General features: G+C 36.7%; 1 protein-coding gene across 1 annotated transcript in view; it reads left to right on the top strand.

Moving 5' to 3' along the window:
• Nucleotides 1-10,570: 10,570 nt before the first annotated feature.
• The window catches only part of SCN3A (sodium voltage-gated channel alpha subunit 3), a 111,145-nt gene continuing 97,816 nt past the window's right edge, over nucleotides 10,571-23,899 (top strand). The window contains exon 1 of the mRNA XM_067741696.1: nucleotides 10,571-10,788. The gene's annotated coding sequence lies outside the window, so the exon portion shown is untranslated. The remainder of the gene's footprint in view (nucleotides 10,789-23,899) is intronic.

Genomic DNA, 23,899 nt, shown 5'->3' on the forward strand with positions numbered 1-23,899 from the left:
ACAAGATTATAGCCGAAAACTTCCTTAACGTGAGAAAAGAAACACTCAAGTCCAGGAAGCATAGAGTCCCACACAAGATAAACCCAAGGAGGAACATGCCAAGACACATATTAATCAAACTGACAAAAATTAAAGACAAAGAAAACATATTAAAAGCAGCAAGGGAGCAAGAGGGAAGATATATGGGGACATATGTATATGTATAACTGATTCACTTTGTTATAAAGCAGAAACTAACACACCATTGTAAAGCAATTATACTCCAATAAAGATGTTAAAAAAAATAAAAAAATCAATAAAAGCAGCAAGGGAAAAGCAACAAATAACATGCAAGGGAATGCCCATAAAGTTATCAGCTGATTTTTCAGCAGAAACTCTGCAGGCCAGAAGGGAGTGGCATGATACATTTCAAGTGATGAAAGGGAAACACCTGCAACCGAGAATACTCTACCCCACAAGGCTTGCCTTCGGATTTGAAGGAGAAAATCAAAAGCTTTACAGACAAGAAAAAGCTAACAGACTTCAGCATCACCAAACCAGCTTTACAACAAATCCTAAAGGAATTTCTCTAGGTGGAAAAGAAAAGGCCAAAACTAGAATCACGAAAATTATGAATGGGAAAGCTCATCAGTAAAGGCAAACATAAAGTAAAGGTAGGAAATCATCCACACATAAATATGATATCAAAACCAGAACTCATGAGGAGAGTACAAATGTAGGATATTGGGAATGCATTAGAAATTAAGAGACCAGGAACTTAAAACAATCTTGTACATGTACAGACTGCTATCTCAAAACCTCATGGGAAACACAAGCCAAAAATCTACAATAATTTACATTCTGATCAGCAGTATATGAGAGTTTACACTCATATACTGCGGACCATATACTGCTATAATACACTAGTATTAGCAGCCTTTTAAAATTTTAGCCATTCTGGTGGGTATAGAGTGGTACCAGCAGGACAAGAGTGTTCCTCTAAACACTGTTTTGAAAATAATGGTCTAGGAAACAGGAAAATAAGGCTTGTTTCTGTGAATTTTTTCATGAAGTTTATAGATATTATGAAAAAGCATTATTTGGCTATGATGCTTATGATATCAAATTAGAGCCAAGTAAAGTTATAGTTCTACCCACAAAGTTTCCAAAGATCTCGAGGAACTAGAGGCTGAAGGAATAGAGACCAACTCAAAGGTCCTAACTGGAGGTTATAGCTCTATTCTAACTCTGAACTTTTGTGATTTATGCACAGTTAATATGCATATATAATATATTTACAAAGCATGGTCAGATACCATTGAGGTTCCAGAAGCCCTATATTTGTAGCTAGTATCTATTTCACCTAAACCTCAAGATCTACTTCCTGAAGACCTGAAGTTCATCTGTCATTCCATCTGCAGAAGGAAAGCCCAAAAGCCACAATGAAGCTTAGAATTATAGAAAATGATACCACCCTTCTGGTCACTTTTCCTTTTTCTTTTTTGTATTTAAAATGATAAACCTGCACACATAAAAGAATTTCTTTAGAAACAAAAGGTAAAGGTTTCTTCATGGATATTCATTTATTTTCTCTTTGCTATGAGGTATATTGCCACAATAATTTGTTTTATCATTTGTTTTCCTCAGTTTGTTCAAATCAGTCATTAAAATGTGGTCCAGATTGGTTCAACATTCAAAAATCAATTAATGCAAAATGTATTCCAATATGTATTAGGTGCAGACAAATACTGTTTGATTCCACTTATACGGGGTACCTAGAATAGTCAAATTCATGGAGTCAGAAAGTACATGGGTAGATGCCAGGGGCTGGGGGGTGGGGGCTGGGGGAGAGGGCGAATGGGGAGTTAATGTTTAAAGGGGACAGAGTTTCAGTTTAGGAAAGTGAAAAATTCGGGAGATGGATGATGGTGAGAGTTGCACAACAATGCGAATGCACGTAGTGCCACTGAACTGTACGGTTAAATATGGTTAAAGTAGTATGTTTTATATTATGTGACTTTTACCACAATAAAAAAGCATTTAAAAAAAACAGATAATGCAATCCATCACAGCAACAGCCTAACAAAAAGGAATTAATCATCCCATTTATGTTGGATACTTAAATTAGGTTTCTTTTGTGGATGTTCCTTTGTTTCCATCTTACAACGTGGACTAACAGCATTTTCAGCCTCCACAAAAATGTTATCCTGGGATAGGATATTCTTACCCAACTAGGTAGATTCATGGATGTTTTCTGGATGTCATGTCTTTCTCTTCCTTGACCTTCCTTCCTTCCTTCCTTCCTCTCTTCCCTCCCTCTTTTTTTTCTTTCTTGGCTGGATTGTATGCTCAAATAACATTAAAAAAGGATATAGAGCGGTTAAAATTTCAGAGTTTAGATAATCAGAAATACCTTTTTTTTGCTTCTCATACAAGATTTATTTGATTTTCCAGCTTGGCTGGGAATAAAACTATATCCCTACATGTTTTGATGGCCTTTCTTCCTTGCTTCCTACCAAGAGTTATTGTTAATAAGTCTGATGGTGATCTGATTCTTGTTAGTTCTTTTTATCTTTGATGTTTTGAAATTTTATAATGTATCTCAATGTGTGCTCTTTTTCATCAAGTGAACATTTGGTGAGCCTTTTCATTTCTGGAAATTTGTCTTGTACTATATATCTACTTGTTATTTTACTTTAGGGACTGATACTCTAACTTTTTTTTTTCTATCACATTTTATATCTTTGTGTTTTGTTCAACTTTCTAAAAGATGTCTTTATTTTCTTCCAAACTGTCGAATGATTTTCCCCTGCTTTATCTATGATATATATAATTTATGAGAGATCTTTATATACTTTATTATTCCCCCAAGGTATCCAACTCTCACTTCCTAGATGCATCTAGGATATTAAATATAGTAATCACATATTTATCTTAGCTCCATGCATTGTCTTGATTTTTCAGATTTATTAGTTTTTATGTTTGGTCTAGTTTTTATGTTTGGTCTAGGCCCAGGGAACCACCATTCCAAATAGTAAGGTAGGGGAGGAAGATAATGAGAGGGAGATATCTAGGAAACTTTAAAAGAGAATTGCTAAATCAGGTTTGGATATTTGGAATAATAATTGTTACTCGTTGGCAGATCTACTGGAACAATTAAAAATATTAGCAATGACTATGTGAATCAGATAAGATATATATTTCCATGATAACGTATGAATTCTATCTGTTAAATTTAGTATAATTCATATTTGTAATTCATACTTATTATAATTATATAATTCTGTTAAATTTATTATTCCATTTATTTGTTATAGAACTTAATTGCTTTTCTTTTTCTTCCACCAATTTCATTCCATGATAATTATCCCTCATTGTCCTAAGAAAAGTTTATACTTTAAAGCACACACACACAAACACACACACACACACACACACACACACATAGCCTAGAATCACCTGAAAACATCAGTTCCCCAGAAAATACTACCAGGAACTTTCTCGAGCATATGGATACCCAAAAGTGGGCATCAGAATGAAAAGGCTTCTAAGTATCATTACTAGTGGAGAAATTAGTATGGAGCGCTAAGGACAGGCAGAGTTAATGAGCATTTAGTGAAGGGATAATTTGGCTGTGACAAGAGAAAACGGTAAAAGTTCCTAGAAAATAGAAATATCTCATGACAGAAAACTTACACAGCAAAACTGTAAATTGTCTTGAATTTTAACTGAATTTGTGAGTAGCAGTGGACTAAATTAGTAGAAGTTCATTTCCTTTATGCTCCTCCAGCACTTGGTGCATATTTGTATCATAGCAGTTATGTTACTAGCTTATAATTGCCTGTGTGGTTAAGAAATGTGAAGTACTAACTGACGTGCTTTTACTTCCTTCGATATTTCATTGTTTCACCTGTAAAATGCAAGTAATAATACCTTCTATGGGTGAGGGTTAAATGAATATATGCAAAATGCATAAAACAACATCTGGCACATAGTACTAAATAAATATTTTTTTATTGTTGTTATTAAATTTCTTCACTATTACCAGAGCCTCTTCCTGCAGCCCTCCCCCAAAATTCTGGCCAGATATCAAGGCTATTATTCCCTAAGTGGAATTGTCATGGGAAACAGAAAAAAGGATCATCAGATTCTTGTGTTTTAAATTTGAAAGGTCTTAATCTCCCGTGTATATGCTGTCTACAAGAGACCCACTTCAGACCTAGGGACACATACAGACTGAAAGTGAGGGGATGGAAAAAGATATTCCATGCAAATGGAACTCAAAAGAAAGCTGGAGTAGCAATATCAGACAAAATAGACTTAAAAAAAAAGACTATTACAAGAGACAAGGAAGTACACTACATAATGATCAAGGGATCAATCCAAGAAGAAGATAACAATTGTAAATATTTATGCACCCAACATAGGAGTACCTCAATACATGAGGTAAATGCTAACAGCCATAAAAGGGGAAATCGACAGTAACACAATCATAGTAGGGGACTTTAACACCCTACTTTCAACAATGGCCAGATCATCCAAAATGAAAATAAAAAAGGAAACACAAGCTTTAAATGATACATTAAACAAGATGGATTTAATTGATATTTATAGGACATTCCATCCAAAAACAACAAAATACACTTTCTTCTCAAGTGCTCATGGAACATTCTCCAGGATAGATCATATCTTGGGTCACAAATCAAGCCTTGGTAAATTTAAGAAAACTGAAATCTTATCAAGTATCTTTTCTGACTGCAACGCTATGAGACTAGATATCAATTACAGGAAAAAATCTGTAAAAAATACAAACACATGGAGGCTAAACAATACACTATTTAATAATGAAGAGATCACTGGCGAAATCAAAAAGGAAATCAAAAAAGACCTAGAAACAAATGACAATGAAAACACGATGACCCAAAACCTATGGGATACAGCAAAAGCAGTTCTAAGAGGGAAATTTATAGCAAAACAATCCTACCTTAAGAAATAAAAAATATCTCAAATAAACAACCTAAACTTACACCTAAAGCAATTACAGAAAGAAGAACAAAAAAAACCCCCAAAGTTAGCAGAAGGAAAGAAATCATAAAGATCAGATCAGAAATAAATGAAAAAGAAATGAAGGAAACGATAGCAGAGATCAAAAAAACTAAAAGCTGGTTCTTGGAGAACATAAACAAAATTGATAAACCATTAGCCAGACTCATCAAGAAAAAAAGGGAGAAGACTCAAATCAATAGAATTAGAAATGAAAAAGGAGAAGTAACAACTGACACTGCAGAAATACAAAGGATCATGAGACATTACTACAAGCAACTCTATCCCAATAAAATGGACAACCTGGAAGAAATGGAAAAATTCTGAGAAATGCACAACCTTCTGAGACTGAACCAGGAAGAAAGAGAAAATATGAACAGACCAATCACAAGCACTGAAATTGAAACTGTGATTAAAAATCTTCCAACAAACAAAAGTCCCATACCACATGGCTTCACAGGTGAATTCTATCAAACATTTAGAGAAGAGCTCACATCTATCCTTCTCAAACTCTTCCAAAATATAGCAGAGGGAGGAACACTCCCAAACTCATTCTAAGAGGCCACCATCACCCTGATACGAAAACCAGACAAAGATGTCACAAAGAAAGAAAACTACAGGCCAATATCACTGATGAACATAGATGCAAAATTCCTCAACAAAATACTAGCAAATAGAATCCAACAGCACATTAAATGGATCATACACCATGACCAGGTGGGGTCTATCCCAGAGATGCAAGGATTCTTCAATATATGCATATCAATCAAGGTGATACACCATGTTAACAAACTGAAAGCAAAAAACCATATGATCATCTCAATAGATGCAGAGAAAGCTTTCGACAAAATTCAATACCCATTTATGATAAAAACCCTCTAGAAAGTAGGCATAGAGGGAACTTACCTCAACACAATAAATGTCATATATGACAAACGCACAGCCAATATCGTCCTCAATGGTGAAAAACTGAAACCATTTCCACTAAGATCAGGAAAAAGACAAGGTTGCCCAATCTCACCACTATTATTCAACATAGTTTTGGAAGTTTTAGCCACAGCATTCAGAGAAGAATAAGAAATAAAAGGAATCCAAATCGGAAAAGAAGAAGTAAAGCTGTCACTGTTTGCAGATGACATGATACTATACATAGAAAATCCTAAAGATGCTACCAGAAAACTACTAGAGCTAATCAATGAATGTGGTAGAGTAGCAGGATACAAAATTAATGCACAGAAATCTCTTGTATTCCTATACACTAATGATGAAAAACCTGAAAGAGAAATTAAGGAAACACTCCCATTTACCATGCAACAAAAAGAATAAAATACCTAGGAATAAACCTACTTAAGGAGACAAAAGACCTGTATGCAGGAAACTATAAGACACTGATGAAAGCAATTAAAGATGATACAAACAGATGGATATATACCATGTTCTTGGATTGGAAGAATCAACATTGTGAAAATGACTATACTACCCAAAGCAATCTATAGAGTCAATGCAATCCCTATCAAACTACCAATGGCATTTTTCACAGAACTAGAACAAAAAATTTCACAGTTTGTATGGAAACAAAAAAGACCCCAAATAGCCAAAGCAATCTTGAGAAAGGAAAACGGAGCTGGAGGAATCAGGCTCCCTGACTTCAGACTATACTACAAAGCTACAGTAATCAAGACAGTATGGTACTGGTACAAAAACAGAAATATAGATTAATGGAACAGGATAGAAAGCCCAGAGATAAACCCACGCACATATGGTCACCTTATCTTTGATAAAGGAGGCAAGGATATACAGTGGAGAAAAGACAGCCTCTTCAATAAGTGGTGCTGGGATAACTGGACAGGTACATGTAAAAGAATGAAATTAGAACACTCCCTAACACCATGCACAAAAATAAACTCAAAATGGATTACAGACCTAAATGTAAGGCCAGACACTATCAAACTTTTAGAGGAAAACATAGGCAGAACACTCTATGACATAAATCACAGCAAGATCCTTTATGACCCACCTCCTAGAGAAATGGAAATAAAAACAACAAAAATAAACAAATGGTACCTAATGAAACTTAAAAGCTTTTGCAGAGCAAAGGAAACCATAAACAAGACGAAAAGACAACACTCAAAATGGGAGAAAATATTTGCAAATGAAGCAACTGACAAAGGATTAATCTCCAAAATTTACAAGCAGCTCATGCAGCTCAATATCAAAAAAACAAACAACTCAATCCAAAAATGGGCAGAAGACCTAAATAGACATTTCTCCAACAAAGATATACAGATTGTCAACAAATACACGAAAGAATGCTCAACATCATTAATCATTAGAGAAATGCAAATCAAAAACACAATGAGATATCATCTCACACCGATCAGAATGGCCATCATCAAAAAATCTACAAACAATAAATGCTGGAGAGAGTGTGGAGAAAAGGGAACCCTCTTGCACTGTTGGTGGGAATGTAAATTGATAGAGCCTCTATGGAGAACCGTATGGAGGTTCCTTAAAAAACTAAAAATAGAACTACCATACGACCCAGCAATCCCACTACTGAGCATATACCCTGAAAAAATCATAATTCAAAAAGAGTCATGTACCACAATGTTCATTGCAGCTCTATTTACAATAGCCAGGACATGGAAGCAAGCTAAGTGTCCTCTGACAGATGAATGGATAAAGAAGATGTGGCCCATATATACAATGGAATATTACTCAGCCATTAAACGAAATGAAATTGAGTTATTTGTAGTGAGGTGATGGACCTAGAGTCTGTCATACAGAGTGAAGTAACTCAGAAAGAGGAAAACAAATACCGTATGCTAACACATATATATGGAATCTAAAAAACAAACAAAAAGAATGGTCATGAAGAACCTAGGAGTAAGACAGGAATAAAGGCACAGACCTACTAGAGAATGGACTTGAGGATATGGGGAGGGGGAAGGGTAAGCTGTAAGAAAGTGAGAGAGTGGCATGGACATATATACACTACCAAATGTAAAATAGATAGCTAGTGGAAAGCAGCCGCATAGCACATGGAGATCAGCTCTGTGCTTTGTGACCACCTAGAGGGGTGGGATAGGGAGGGTGGGAGGGAGGGAGACGCAAGAGGGAAGAGATATGGGGATATATGTATATGTATAACTGATTCACTTTGTTATAAAGCAGAAACTAACACACCATTGTAAAGCAATTATACTCCAATAAAGATGTTAAAAGAAAGAAAGAAAGAAAGAAAGAGTCTTAATGTATAGTTCAATTGTTTCCACACACTTTCAGAAAAGAAATATGTTGAAATACTAATCTCCAGTGACCCAAAATATGCCTTCATTGGGAAATGAGGTCTTTATATAGGTGAGCAAGTTAAAATGAAGTCATTAGGGTCAACCCTAATCCAAAATGACTTGTGTCATTATAAAAAGGAGAAATTTGGACACAGAGACAGGTGTGCACAGAGGGAAGACAATATGAAGAGATGCAGGGAGAACACTACAGAAAGGCCAGAGACAGAGATTGGAGTTATATTGTCACAAGGAATGTCTTGGCTACCAGAAGCTTGAAAGACACAAGGGAGGATCCCTACAGTTTTCAGAAGGAGCATGACCCTGCTGACACCTCGATTTAGGACTTCTAACCTCCAGAACTGTGAGACAATAAATTTCTGTTGGTGTGAGCTACCCAGTGTGATACTTATAGCAGCCCAAGCAAACTAACACATTATATATAAGACAGGAAAGATTTCAGAGGAAAACTTGTGGATCCAGTTTACTACTGGCACAAAAGGAAGAGAGCCAAGCTAAACTCTTTGGGCGCTGGAACAGAAGCTTGTGAAGAAGCAAGGGAACCCAACCCAACTGGGGTCTCTAATAAGGGGCCCCCTACATAGCTTGCCTGCTCAGTAGTAGCTAAAAAGGCAGAAAGATAAGAAGTTGAAATATTCTAATGTAGCAGGGATTGTGCCTCATTTGTCTGAAGCCCACAGAACACATTATGCTCCATGGGATGGAAACAGTAGAACAGAGATGGCCATGTGGGGTGCCTGGGACATGGGACTTATGTCAGCCAATTACAGCCCAGAATGACTCTGGAAAGTCGCTACTTGCTTGTTTTCCCTTTTGCCCTAAGCACAGGAACAAAAGTTACCTGAGAGAAAGAGCTGACAAAACCTGAGGTAACTAATGGTCATGAAGAGGGGATGCTGCCATGCAAAACTGAATTGATGGTGTTTCTGGGGCCAAACAGGAATGAAGCCACATTGGTAGATGTCTGCATGGAGGGATGATAATGCCCAGGGATCAGACAGAATTCTACACCTCACTGGATTCCCACATAGAAAAGTGGGAGGCTGGGGATCAAACTCTGCTTTTCTCCATACGTATTCCTGACTGAGATCAGTCCCCGTGAGAAGAGTATAAACCTGAAATCACTGGAGAAAGCCTCAAGTGATTCAGTCCACCTGGAATTGACAGGATTTATTTTTCTACCATTAGGCAAAATGGGCTCTAGAATTTAAAAGCTAAGTAAATAACACTCCTTGAGCACATGGCATAAAAATACGGTACCCGCTATATTTCTCTCTTCATTATACGTAAGTTCCTTGATGACAGGCACTGTGTGTTTTTATCTCTGTCTTTTCAAAGCTAATATAATGCCTGACATATACTAAGGTGCTCCATCAGTATGAACATATTTAATTAATTAATGATAAACTAATGAAATTATAGTTGTTTTCTCTAAAGTAAATTGAATAGTCAAATGAAATGAATAGCACTTATAGTTAAGAAATCTCTTTTAATAAACTGATAAAATCATTTTCATTTTGCTTATGTATTGTGAGCTTCAATATCCTTATAAGCCATGTTTTCTTAAGTATTTTAACTACATAGATATAATAGTATATAACCTTCGATTGAATTATCTTATGTAAGATGAATTTCACCTGTTCCTTGTGTCATATACAGACCAAATAATCCATAACTCTAAATTACATAGGCCTCACTTAAGTTTAAAATACTTTCCCAGATATTATTTCTCGTAAATGTTTTACCAAAAAGCAATACAAAATGACTATCAGTTTTACACTGTTCTTTAAGGAGTCAGATTACTCACTCAGAAAAGAATTCATCCTGTGCAAAGATAAAGTTTTCAGAAGGCTAGAGCAGGCCACAAGAGAGATTTTACAAAATTCTACATGTAAGGTGTAAGGTAATCTAAAAACCTAATTTTCAAGAAATTTGGAGGGTTTTTAATTGTAGTCATTTATGGTTGAAACAACTTTGTAAACTTATAAAATTTAGAAAAATATACAATATTAGAAAATGTGCGTACTCAAGTAATTTAGTATGCAAAAGAATATTTTTGTACATACTCATATGCAGGGGATAGGTTACATTTTACCTCATGATAAAGAATAATAGGGATGTTTTTCCTTTCATTCAATTTTATGTGTCTGCCAGTAGATGGCGGTACCAAGTTGAGTGCTGTCGGCTTTTTTTTTTTTTCTCCTCAAAGCTGTTTTCTGATATATGTTGGGTACCACAGAGTGAATCTCAGAACAGGAAGCCGAGGCATAAGCAGAGAGGATTCTGGAAAGGTCTCTTTGTTTTCTTGTCCCCAGAGAAAGCAAAGAAAAAAAAATTGTAGTTAATATGTAAACCTCTGTGACCAAAAATCTGAACAACTGAAGGAGGCTCATTCTACTCTAACCATCTTGGATGCGGGCTTTGTTACGCTGTGATCCATAAGACTCTGGTTTATCAGGTAAGCTGGCAAAACATTCAATTATCTGAACCATAGAATCTAGCCACCAGATCATTTTTCTTATTTTAAAACTATCTTCATGCTTCTATTTTTAACCTAATGTTGTTTTAATGTAAATTACAGGAACCAAAGGCATCATCTGATGTGTAAACTGCTTACTATTCCTTTATCTCAAAGGAAATAGAGCCTCTGTCTAGAAATGGTGACTTATGGTACAGACTAGGCACTACTGAGCTTGTATTTTTGAAACATGTAGATGCTTATGATCCATTGTAGTCAGAGAAAATATTTTTTTATTACACAGAGCTAGCCTAATTGATTTTGTGGCTGCACCTTATCTATTTAAATGTCCAGTGTGCCAAGTATTTTTTAAACATAAATGTATAGTGAAATTGGAACTGTCATTCTCGTGCTTTGGTCTTTTTTTTTTAACAGCTTTAGAGAGGCCATGCCTATAGGGAGTGATAACAATATAGAGGTATATAGCTGTTTGAAAAACATTAACATTTGTCTCTAAAATAATCTATTCTCACCAATACCAATCATTAAAATGAGATTTAACCTTCTAGTAATAAAATGATCCCTATATACTCCAGTATGTGTTGTTTCTTTATTTTAATATGTACATTTTATATTAAATATTTACCATTCTATTTATTGATGTAAAGGGTACTGTACCTTCTATGAGTTGTCTCATAAGCTTCATATATTTCTGTATTTTTTCTGTGTGTATTTAATACCTGGTTATTATTATTATTACTAATTATCAGGGAGAGCCACTTGGACAAAAAACAATTATTTACTTTATAATCTGTATTTTCTGTAGTTTTCTTTAAAATATTTTATAGAATAATCATAAATGTTTTATTCAGTTAGCAATCACATAGTTAGAACAGGAAATTATTGGCAGAAAATCTATAGGTATTAATTTAAAGAAGAGTTTTAAAAATCATAAAGCTTTTTAAAAAATACAACAGGTGGTGTAATGTAGCATACGGGGACAAAGATAAAGGCATACGTGCTTATAGGAATTTGCATGAAAACATTTCATCACAATCAGTCCAAGTAGTGAGTGCCCTGTGTGGAATAAAGACCTCTGATTTCAACCTGGCTTTCTAGTTAGTACTGGTCAAATCAGCCTAAAAACAGAACTTGAGGCCTCAGCTTTAAAAGCAACTGTAATCTCTAATAATATGGAAAAATATTGATTTCTCACCTAAGATTTTACCATGGGTAGCAATAATACTACCCCTAAAAATGTTACAAAATAGCAGTTGCCTCAGAGAAAAGCCCTAGGTTTTATGTATTTCAGGAGATCTCCTACCATAGGATATAGAGAAAACTGTTTCTTTGAAAGGGGTTCCCAGAAATGGATGCTAATTGGCTTGAGCATATTGTACACTCCATGTTTCTTTACAGGTGACTGAATATAACTTTGTTCTGTGTAAACACCAGAGCTGGTCTTTCAGAACTGTTTTACATTTATGAATGGATGCTTACATTTTGGCCCTGATAATTAGCAATATTTTTATCGGTATAGTTGCAAGAATCTCTTAATTTTTGTCTGTATATGTAGTCACAATGTGAAGAACAAATACAGAGTTCTTCACTAAATGTGCTCTTTGAAAATTTTTAGAAATCAAATCTGTTTTGATTAAATGATATATCAAATAAGTTTGGTATCTTATTCTTTTAAAGAACTAATAGTGACTTCATTTGTAAGGTCAAGAATAATAACTATAGTTTATTGGTGTGACAGAGAAAAATAGGTTGGACACTGAGCTGGAAGTCTTGATTTCTGATGCAAGTTCTGCTACTAATAAGCTTTGTCACCTCAGAAGAGATACCTGTAAAAGATGGGAATTGGAATCAAGGCTATATAAGGACACTTTTCATTTTAAAATTCTATTAATTCTAATTTATCTGGATTTTCACCAATTTATTTCTCCGCTTAATAGTAATCTGATGCATCTTTAACTTTTACTGAGTTGTTTGTTACCATTAATGGTGTGCTAAACATGAGGATAGAGAAATAGAGAGGTTTTAAAGGTCCTTGGCCAGCTTTTCTGTGGTGGAAACAACCAGAAAGCAATATGGAGAAGTGGTTAAGAGAAAGGTCTGGCAGAATAAATCCTAGCTCCACTATTAACTGACAAAGATTGAAACTTTCTGAGCCTCTATTATATCACCTATAAAATAGGAATGATGATGCCTATGTTGAAGGATTGTGTAAATAAATATTGTCTGTCCAGTGTTTATTATATATCCTGGGACATGACTAAATGCCCACCCTCCCCTCCTCCCCTGTTCCCCAACCCCTGACAAAAGGAACAGATATCATTTTAATACTGGTGATGGTAATATATCTTCCACCACAACAGGAAGAACAGAGTGAAACTGCCAAGAAATTCTGTAGTTGAAAAGGGAATAATTCTCATCCTGGAAGCATGTCCTTGCTGAAACAACAACAACAAAACATGTGTTCCCTATAATAATATCAATTAGTGTTAACATCTGGCCATTTCCTGGATTGTTTATAGAACTCTCATAATACCTTATAGAAGACTACTCTTTTGCCCAATGATATATTATCACAGACCCCACTTCAAAGGCTTGCTTCTTTTTAACAAAAATAGGGGCAAAAGACTTTATTTCACTTGTACCTTAATAGATACACCCATTAGACAAAAGGCTTTGTGAAGATTCACAGAGAAAATCTAGATTTCACCAAGAACCACATTTATATGCCAAATAATTTCTACTATGACCATCAAATTACAGAACCTGAATCCCAGAAATGATTGCATGTGTTGGCTATGCAATCAACTCACAAACTGTCTACTGTTTAAATCATATTGATGGTCCAATGAAAGGTGGAAAGTCAAATTGTGCCTGATGAAATTGTTGACATACAGCAAAATCCCTGCTTCCCTCCAAAGGGTTTCTCTACATACAGCTTCGTGCTCTTGACAGCTGTGTGCTACTGGGATCTTGGGGAGCTAGAGCTGGGATGTCCTTTCAGCACCCCAGGCCTCCTAAGCCTTCCCTTCAACCACCCTGGGCCTCTTTAAACTGACTCAAATAACTGTGCTGTCAGTTTCATCTTCATGGCAGCCAAGATGACTTAATGGGCTCATGATTAGACAGATCTGAGATGGCCTTGAGTTTGAGAGTCTTAAAGACATGAGTGGAAGTTTTCTCAATTAGACAATGCTCTGCTTGGAATTTGTAACTAGTCCATCTCCCTGACTCTGGCTCACTCCCAGCTCTTCTGATTCCTTATTTTTAGGGGTTAAATGAAAGCACCCATGAGTGTAAGCACATAAAAACTAATACTTTTTTTCACCAAGGAATGAACATGTGACTAGACAGTGAAATTTCTTTGCATGGGTGGCTGTGCAGATTACTTTTTTCTCATCATCACTCATGTATAGGAACACTATGAACTCACTGAAGGCTGGGAATTAATGTTTAATTTGTCATCTAAAAATATTCTTTCCACCTTAATATTAATGGTTATTTTACCAGTTTTCCAAAACTATGAGGATTAATTTATCCACCTACCCCTGAAATATAATTTAAGATATTAACAGTACACTTCTGTACTGGGGATCTGTTTTTAAATTTTTATTAACTTCAATCCTAAATTATCTTTACTTCCACTTAAATTTTATCCATAAACACCTTTAATGGCAATTCAGTGTAGAACCTGGTATACAAACTACTCGTTCTTGAGGTAGATTGTTCTTTGAGGTAGTTGTAAAATTTTGGAAGGATAAAGCCAATTTTATTGTCCCTTGGGTTGCAAGCTCACATATTTATCTTTGATTAGGAAGCTGCCTTTTCAGGTCAGCTTTACCTGATAATATTTTTCACACTGGGGTGAAGTTAACACATTCTTTGGATGCATTTTAATGGGATATAACAAGGGTAGATTTAAGAGCAGAGTAATGTTAATTTTCTGTTAATTTTACTTGAAAATAAGTTAATGAAGAGAATCTTGCTCTCTTGCTAAGCAAAGATGTGCTTTGCTCTGTGAACTGCCTGATGCGCATCAGCTCTTTGGATATCTGAAATTTGAATCTACATTCGGACATATAATTAGCCACAACAGAAGAGTTCTTTAAAATTTATATGCATACCTACTCAATTGGATAACAGAAGTTTTAATATGTATTTACTGAGTGATTCTTATAATCCTACACCTCTTTTTACCAGGGTTTGAAATGATAAAGGACCTTATAGAGAGAATATTAAAGAAATTTCTGCCCAAGATATATGAATAGAGAACAGCGGCAAAGTAACTTATAAGCATGCGTACAAATTAAATATACGTATTAAACACAAATACAGTGCATATAACATATGCTAGGTGGTTGTATTAGGGAATTCTCAGGGGTTGTTTTAGTTCAGAGAAAACTTTTAAAAGTCTGGAGTTATTTCTGTAATAACTGAATTAGGTTTTCACCCTTTTGGAGACTGCATATAGGGAGCCCTGCATGTGATTAAGCTCTGAGCTGGAGGAAAGTGAAAGAAATGATGGTCCTTAAATTTTTAAACAGTGGTTTAATATTGTTTTATTCAATGGGTGATTTCAAAGATGGGAAGTCACTCTTTAAATAACTTTGGCCATTTTCTGCCAAGAAGCTAACTTTGGGGAATTTTAATCTCCTAATATTCAGAAGATACTTTATTCTTACTTGGGTTGTACAGAACACTTTGTCCTTTTCTTTTTCCAAGAGCTTGAACTGGAATAATTCATTAAATCCCAGCTCTTGTTGTTAAGTGACATTGTGCTTCTGAACCAGAACCCCAAATATTCTTGCACAGAGCTTATTAATAGGACACGTTTTATGGGCTCAAGCCTCTATTTGAGAACTGATGACCTGTTTGTTAGCTTCTCTTTGTCCTTGATGTTTTTGCTTGTGACATTTATTTTTCTCTTTATAGGTTACTTTTGCTGTACCCAAACAAAGTATTCTGATGAGATCAGGAGCATTCAGGGTGGTATGGCTGTAGACTAAACAAAGTATTCTAAGCAATTTCTTTTCATGGAACTTATATCATGGTTAGACATAACCTTAAGAATAAATTCTCCAAGAAATAAGCCCAAATTCCTACATGCACAAAGCAGGTAAGAAAAATGAGTAAAGTTAGTCAGGCTGGGACTAAGGAACTCCAAAGCCCATGTACTTTCTAAAGAGGGGCTAGGAGACTTGAATCAAATGATTTTTCCAATGAAGCTTAAAATCTAGATTTTTATGAGAAACCTCTCTGTTGTTAAATGTTGTCATCTGTTTCAAATTATTTACAATACTGGATAGATTCAACAAAGCATACCTACAGGCAGGATATGGCCAAGGGATTTTTGGCCAGGTGTTTTTTCCTTTTGCCAATCCAACCAGAAGTTTTACCAATGAAGGAAAATAAACTTCATGGAGAGGAAATGGCTTGACTGTATTTGGAGGAACTGCTACACTAGAGCTCAGATTTCTTGTCTGCTCCTCCAGGCTCAACCAACTGCCCACCATTTTTCTATCTCTTTCATTTCAAATCCTTGAATGCTCTACATATTCCCTCCCACATTTCTGTTTATAGTGCTGCTAATTACATCACTGAACTTTGTCTTCATAGATCTTTTTTCTCCCCTTTTTTGTTGCTATTAATGCTCCCCTTGCTGTGGATATCTTGTTACTGATATGCTATTTGATGAGGTATGTGATATTCCCATTTCTGCACTGTTCTGAAATGACTGAAATTTGTAGGGCAAACATGTCCTTTAGCTGTGAAAAGATAAAAATATTATTAATAGGATATTTATATGTCCTTGAGTCCATATGGTCTCAAAGTTTTAAAATATCTTATTAAACTATCTTTAATCATAGCCAATACTGATTACAGTTCAAGTAAATCCATTCTTAATATTATTTTTCAACAATTTTATTGGGCTCTATTATCAATCTTTATATACCTATAGCAAAAATTAAAGTATATTATTATATTAGCATTGGAAGAACAGACAAAAGTATTATTCACAAATATATTGCATTCTCTTTCATTGATATGAAACTTGGTAGTATTAGATAAGAATAAAAATCAAATACATGTGCCTAGAATGAGAACTTCTTGGCTGTTATGGAAAATCAGAAAGAAAAAGCAAAATGAAAAAAGTCAGATTTTTTAAACTTCCTAATAAAAATGACAGGAGAAAAAAAAAAAACAGTTGAACGGGAATAGATATGCAAACATCTGAGAGAAAATGGAAAGAGGTAAAACGTGATGAGCTTATTCAGAGAGTGGCCCACAGCTCTGGCTGCACATTGGAATCACCTGGGAAGCTTAAAAAAAGAGCAAAGCTGGCTCCACCTTAGGCCAATTCAATTAGATGCTCTGGGGCTAAGCCTGCGTATCCATGTTTGTTTAAAAGCTCTGCAAGCATAGTTCAAATATGCAGCCAGGTTTGAAAAGCAACTGACTAAAGGAAGACAGAGAAAAATAAGAGAAGCTAATGAAAGCCTGGCCAGAGAAGTGAAAGACAACTGAGAAATGACTTTCAGAATAATTTCAAAATTCTAACAAGTGGGCGCGTGTTAAGTAAAAAGACTATTATGCAAATACTTAAAATAGCAAAAAATGCATTCGTGTCTATTTCTCCCTTGGTTGAAAAGGGTGGTATTTATTCTATATGTTTAAGCAGTTTTATATTTCAAATTGTTAATTTCCTACCCTTACCTCTACTTGAAAGTTGACCCAGCTGCTGGTTATGGTATATTTTGCAAACTAACAATATAAACAATTGTGCACACTCAGAAATAAGCATCCATTAACTTCAATTTATACAACCAGAGATTTGCCCTCTTTTTATTCTGTACCTTATAAATTGCTCCTTTGAAAACTGTCTTAAAATCAAATAAGAGGGCTTCCCTGGTGGTGCAGTGGTTGAGAGTCCGCCTGCCGATGCAGGAGACATGGGTTCGTGCCCTGGTCCGGGAAGATCCCATATGCCGCGGAGCAGCTGGGCCCGTAAGCCATGGCCGCTGAGCCTGCGCGTCCGGAGCCTGTGCTCCGCAGCGGGAGAGGCCACAACAGTGAGAGGCCCGTGTACCGCAAAAAAAAAAAAAAAAAAAGTCTATTAAGTGTTTTTAAAAGGGAAAAGACAATTGAAGAATAACTGAATTCAGTGCTCAACTTTGCACAGGCAATTTGATCAGAATCCTAAATTATCCCTGTCCTTGAGGAGTTAGTTCAGGTTGCACACATGGAACATTGTAGAAATGCCACAAATTCTAGTTCTGTCCTTCCCAGCATCTTCTCTATTCAGCTCTTACTTTTCTCCTCATGATTGCTGCCCTCTCTAGCCGTGGTCTTACTTGCTAGATCCTCCATCCTGGGAAGGGCCAGATAGGCTATGCTTGTCTTTTCTCTAATTAGCATATTGGTTGCTGCAATCTGTCAGAAATAAAGTTTTGCATCAAATGTAATTTTCTCTTACCTGTGGCATTTTGGCTTTCCTTTAGCCTCAAAAGAATTGAGCACCGAACAGCATCCCTCCTGCCTTTCCATGCAGAGACCCTTCACTGTGTGTTCCCGCTGCAATAAGTGGCACACATCTACACCTAAATCAGGGCAGTACACACAGGCCCCTGCTCTATTTTGGTGCCAGTGATGTGCTAAATGGCTGAAGGAAAAACATAGACTCTCTGAGTCCTGAATTCAGATCCTAGGGACGATAGTTTCAGTTTCTTTAGTGACTGGTCATATTTCACTGAAAACTAGACTTCAAGTTTTGTCATTTTTTTAAAAAATTATTATTTGTATAGAATTTCTCAGATGAGAAGATTTTTGATATTACCAATTTCATGAAGAAATCATGTATACAGAATTGAATATCTAAAGCTAGAAAGGATTCAAGGGGTAGTTCTTTTCAGAAACCAACTCTCTGGCTATGCTCTTCTCAAGCCATTCATAGTGTTGACTCATCAAAAAACATAGTTTAAATTTGAGCAAGCACATAGTTCACTGAAGTATTCTGAATATGAAGGCAGACTTTAATAGGTATAACACAGCCAACTCCAGTTACATCACTAGTCCAATATTCAATGACCCTTTTTGTTCAGAGTATAAGGCGACTGCTATACCCTTAGATCATTGTCTCTCAGAAGGAATGAATGTTGGAATACACTGAGTGCAGAGTTCCTGCGCTTCTGAGATAAAAGAGGCACTACAAATCAACTAGTCACTTTCCTCCACTCCCTCTCTATAACAGATGTGGACACTCAACACCAAAGACACTGAGTGTTCAATATGTCACAGCAAGTGATGTCAAAGATAAGCCTAGAAAACAGGTTACCTGAATCGCAGGTACATTCCCCTCTTTCTGTTTTCCTCCCTCTCTTCCTTATCTTTTCATTAAACCTTGTTTCTAAAAAGATGGGGCAGGGCATGCTTTTCCATTATATTACACTGTCTTCTGCAGCACCACTTCAGGGCAATCAGACTCCACAGCATTATAACCATCTAGCGAGGGAAAATGCTTAACAGAGAAGCCACTCAGGTGGCTGGGTTCTGGCTGGTGAAGAATCACGTGACAGCCGAACTGCAGCCCCACCTAAATCAGTCTGTGCTCCAGTGGAGTTTACCACTAGCACTAATCTGAGAGCAGATTTTACAGCTTCCCTGCTCCAGGCTAGATAAAGCTCAATCCTCTGTATTTTAAGCCTCAAAGGAGTACAGGTAACATGTGAAGTAAGCACCACCATTTTGAAGTAATGCAAGTTGTACCTCGAGTTCCCTGAGGTTGCCAAGTGAAAAAGGCAATCAACTCTTAACACTCTGTTGTGAAAACAGTGTACTGTCATTTTGATTACAGTAAATAAACAGTCTGTGGTTGCTTGGAAAGAAACTGGCTAAAGCACAAGTCACCAGCAAGCAGTAGGAGAGACGTGGCTGAGGGCAACTCAGAGGGCTCTCTATTATGGCTGAAGCAAAACTGATGTTACGATAGGAATATGGATCAAGGATTGTTTATTGGGCTGAGAACTTTGCTTTCTACTTTCCATGATGCCAATTTACTTCAGAATAGAAGGCTTCCTATAATTCTGGTTATATTCTGATTTAAATGTGGTTTCTGCTCCTGAAACACGTGCATGCATTACACACACACACACACACACACACACACACACACAATGCTCACATTTGTTTCTCAGCCCAAAATCCTAGGAATTAATAACAAAATCTGACCAAGTAAAACAGGAAAATTGTCAATCCAGAGAGAGCCTGCCCCTCCCTTTTAGAGCATCTCACAACGAGGGATTTGCCCCCTTTCTTAATTCACGCATTTGTTTATGGGTTTGATCACCTGGTGGAGGGTGAAGAAATAGGGGAAAGGCATACACTAGACAAGCAGTAGCCAATATAAATATAATGAGACACATATGTACTTTGAAAATTTCTAGATGCTAACATAAAAAAAGAAAAACAAGTGAAATTAATGTTCCTAATGCTTTTTTTTCAAATAAATTTATTTATTTATTTTTGGCTGGGTTGGGTCTTCGTTGCTGCGCGTGGGCTTTCTTTTTGTTGCGGCAAGCGGGGGCTACTCTTCATTGCAGTGCATGGGCTTCTCATTGCAGTGGCTTCTCTTGTTGTGGAGCACGGGCTCCAGGAGAGCGGGCTTCAGCAGTTGTGGCTCGTGGGCTCTAGAGCGCAGGCTCAGTACTTGTGGCGCACGGGCTTAGTTGCTCCACGGCATGTGGGATCTTCCCAGATCAGGGCTCAAACCCGTGACCCCTGCATTGGCAGGTGGATTCTTAACCACTGCACCACTGGGGAAGCCCACTAATGCTTTTTTTTAAGCCAATATACCCAAAATATTATTTCTGATTTGGCTCTAGCGACATTTTTAGTGCTCAATTCTTACATGTGACCAGGGCTACCACATTGGACAGGGTATTTGCAGAATTTGTTTTAGGTAATTATATTCAAGAGATATCTAATAATGTCCTGCTTACTATGGTAGGTAAGCAATAAAATCCTTATCCTCAAGGAATTTAAAATGTAGAAGCAATAAGACACATCCTTAATAAAAGCAGAAGCCAGAATATTATAATTATTATATGAATTCTTAAAGCAATATGTGCATGTTGTTGGAGTTCAGAGGAAGGCAAAATCACTTCTGACTCAGAATTTGGGTATGATGAGCCTTGGAGTATAGGTAGGATTTTTTTTTTTAATTGGAGTATAGTTGTTTTACACTGCTGTGTCAGTTTCTGCTGTACAGCAAAGTGAATCAGCCATACGTATACATATATCCCCTCTGTTTTGGATTTCCTTCCCTTTTAAGTCACCATAGAACACTGAGTAGAGTTCCCTGTGCTATACAGTAGGTTCTCAATAGCTATCTACTTTACACATGGTAGTGTATATATGTCAATCCCAATCTCCCAATTCATCCCACCCCCGCTTCCCCCTTGTTATCCATACATTTGTTGTCTACGTCTGTGTCTCTATTTCTGCTTTGCAAATAAGATCATCTTTACCATTTTTCTAAATTCCACATATATGCGTTAATATATGATATTTGTTTTTCGCTTTCTGACTTATTTTACTCTGTATGACAGTCTCTAGGTCCATCCACGTCTCTGCCAATGACACAATTTTGTTCCTTTTTACAGCTGAGTAATATTTCATCGTATATATGTAACACATCTTCTTTATCCATTCATCTGTTGATGGACATTTAGGTTGCTTCCATGTCCTGACTATTGCATTGGGTTGGCCAAAAAGTTCGTTTGGGTTTTTCCTTAGCATCTTATGGAAAAACCCAAATGAACGTTTTGGCCAACCCATAAATCGTGCTGCAATGAACATTGGAGTGCATGTGTCTTTTTGAATTATGGTTTTCTCGGGGTATGTGCCCGGTAGTGGGATTGCTGGGTCATATGGTAGTTCTATTTTTAGTTGTTTAAGGAACCTCCATACTGTTCTCCATAGTGGCTGTATCAATTTACAGTCCCACCAACAGTGCAAGAGGGTTCCCTTTTCTCCACACCCTCTCCAGGATTTATTGTTTGTAGATTTTTTGATGATGGCCATTCTAACTGGTGTGAGGTGATACCTCATCGTAGTTTTGATTTGCATTTCTCTAATAACTGGTGATGTTGAGCATCTTTTCATGTGTTTGTTGGCCATCTGCATGTGTTCTTTGGAGGTAAATGATATTTCAGGAAGAGGGAATGTTTTTGAAAGCCAGAGGCCAGAGACTGGGGGCTTTCAGGGAATGGCAACTAGATCAGTTTGACTACGGAGGAGCATACATGTAAGATGAAGCTGGAGAAGCAGATTAGTAAAATACTTTTTAGAGATAGTCTCTGATTATTACTTTTTCTAAAGAAAAAAAGACACTGGATTTGGTGGCATGATTTACCAGCCATGTGACCTTGGACATGTTACCTCTCCTCTCTGAACCCTATTATTTCCTTACCTACACAATGAGGACAATAATCACCATTATCTCATAGGGTTATTGTGAAGATAAAATGAGCTAATCAGTGCCTGGCACAGAGCAAGTGCTTAGTCCGTGTCCTCTATTATCACCACTATTACTTCTCTAAGATATTCTGAAATGGGAAATTCTTTGAGTAAAACATTCAGTCCTCAATTTGCTTTGTTTTAAAGAGAGTCTGGTAAACTTAGCTTACTTAGTCAATTATCTTTGAGGTAAACAGGACCTGAATGTATGTATTTTGGTCTAGGTTAAATAGGACAACATAATTCAGAAATATTGTACCTATAGAGAATTTAGCTTTTGTTGTTCTTTTATGTGTTATCATCTTCATGGCTGTATGATACAAAACTGAGTTACTTTATTTACCTAACCAATCCCCTATTAGTAGATATTTCAGTTTTTTCCCAGACTTTGCTGTTATAAAATATGCTGCCTTGGGCTTCCCTGGTGGCACAGTGGTTGAGAGTCCGCCTGCCGATGCAGGGGACATGGATTTGTGCCCCGGTCCGGGAGGATCCCACATGCCGCGGAGCGGCTGGGCCCGTGAGCCATGGCTGCTGAGCCTGTGTGTCCAGAGCCTGTGCTCCGCAACGGGAGAGGCCACAACAGTGAGAGGCCCACGTACCGCAAAAAAAAAAAAAAAATATATATATATATATATATATGCTGCCTTAAATAGAATACAAGACTTTCTAAAGAGTACTTGTAGGCTGAACTTCTAAATAGTAAGTCTAAGTAAAAAGTTTAAATCTTTTTGATAAACTAAAATTAAATAATTCATTTATTCAGAAAATGTCTGTTGAGCACCCAGTATGTGCTATATGCACTGTTCTAAGCACTTGGGATTCATTGGTGAACAAAATGGACCAAAAAAGGCAAATATTCCAGCCCCTGTAAGTCTTATGTTCTACCCAGGAGAAATAGAAAATGAACAATAAACATTATAAGTAAGTAAATTACATAGTACATAATAAGGTGATAAGTGCTTTGGAAACAATAAAGTGGGATAAGCAGCTGGAGGGGAAGCACAGTAGGTCTCTTTGAAAAGGTAAACTTTTGACCAAGACTTGAAGAAATGAGAAAGTTAGGCCATCTAGAGGAAAGAACACTCATGGGAGAGGGAACAGTATATGTGTGTTTGGTAGGTGCAGAGGACAGCCAGAAGCCAATTTGGCTAGGGAGGAGTGAGAAAGGAGGAGAGCACAAGATGAGTTCAGCTAGGTAACTGGAACGCCATATCATAAGGTCTGAGAGGCAATTGTAAGGAGTTTGGCTTTTTCTCTGGCTGGCTCCTATAGGCTCCTGCACAGAGGAATAACTTGATTTGCTTTCTGTTTTTCCCAAATCACTCTGACTGCTGGGTGAAAATAGGCTATGTGGGAATCAGGCTGGAAGCAGGGAGATGGTTAGGAAGCTATTGCAGGCTTCTGTGAAATACTGCCATAAATCATTTCAAGGTTCCAGGTTCAGAAGAATTACACCACAGGACATTAAACAAATGAACAAATGACACTGAAGAAGCTATGACTGTCATCGTTGAGAAATCATAAAAATGAGAGCAGTATGACTGGTATATATGTTTCTAACTTCAAAACAAACAAA

Source organism: Pseudorca crassidens, chromosome 6 (assembly GCF_039906515.1).
Source record: "Pseudorca crassidens isolate mPseCra1 chromosome 6, mPseCra1.hap1, whole genome shotgun sequence".
Lineage (NCBI taxonomy): Eukaryota > Metazoa > Chordata > Mammalia > Artiodactyla > Delphinidae > Pseudorca > Pseudorca crassidens.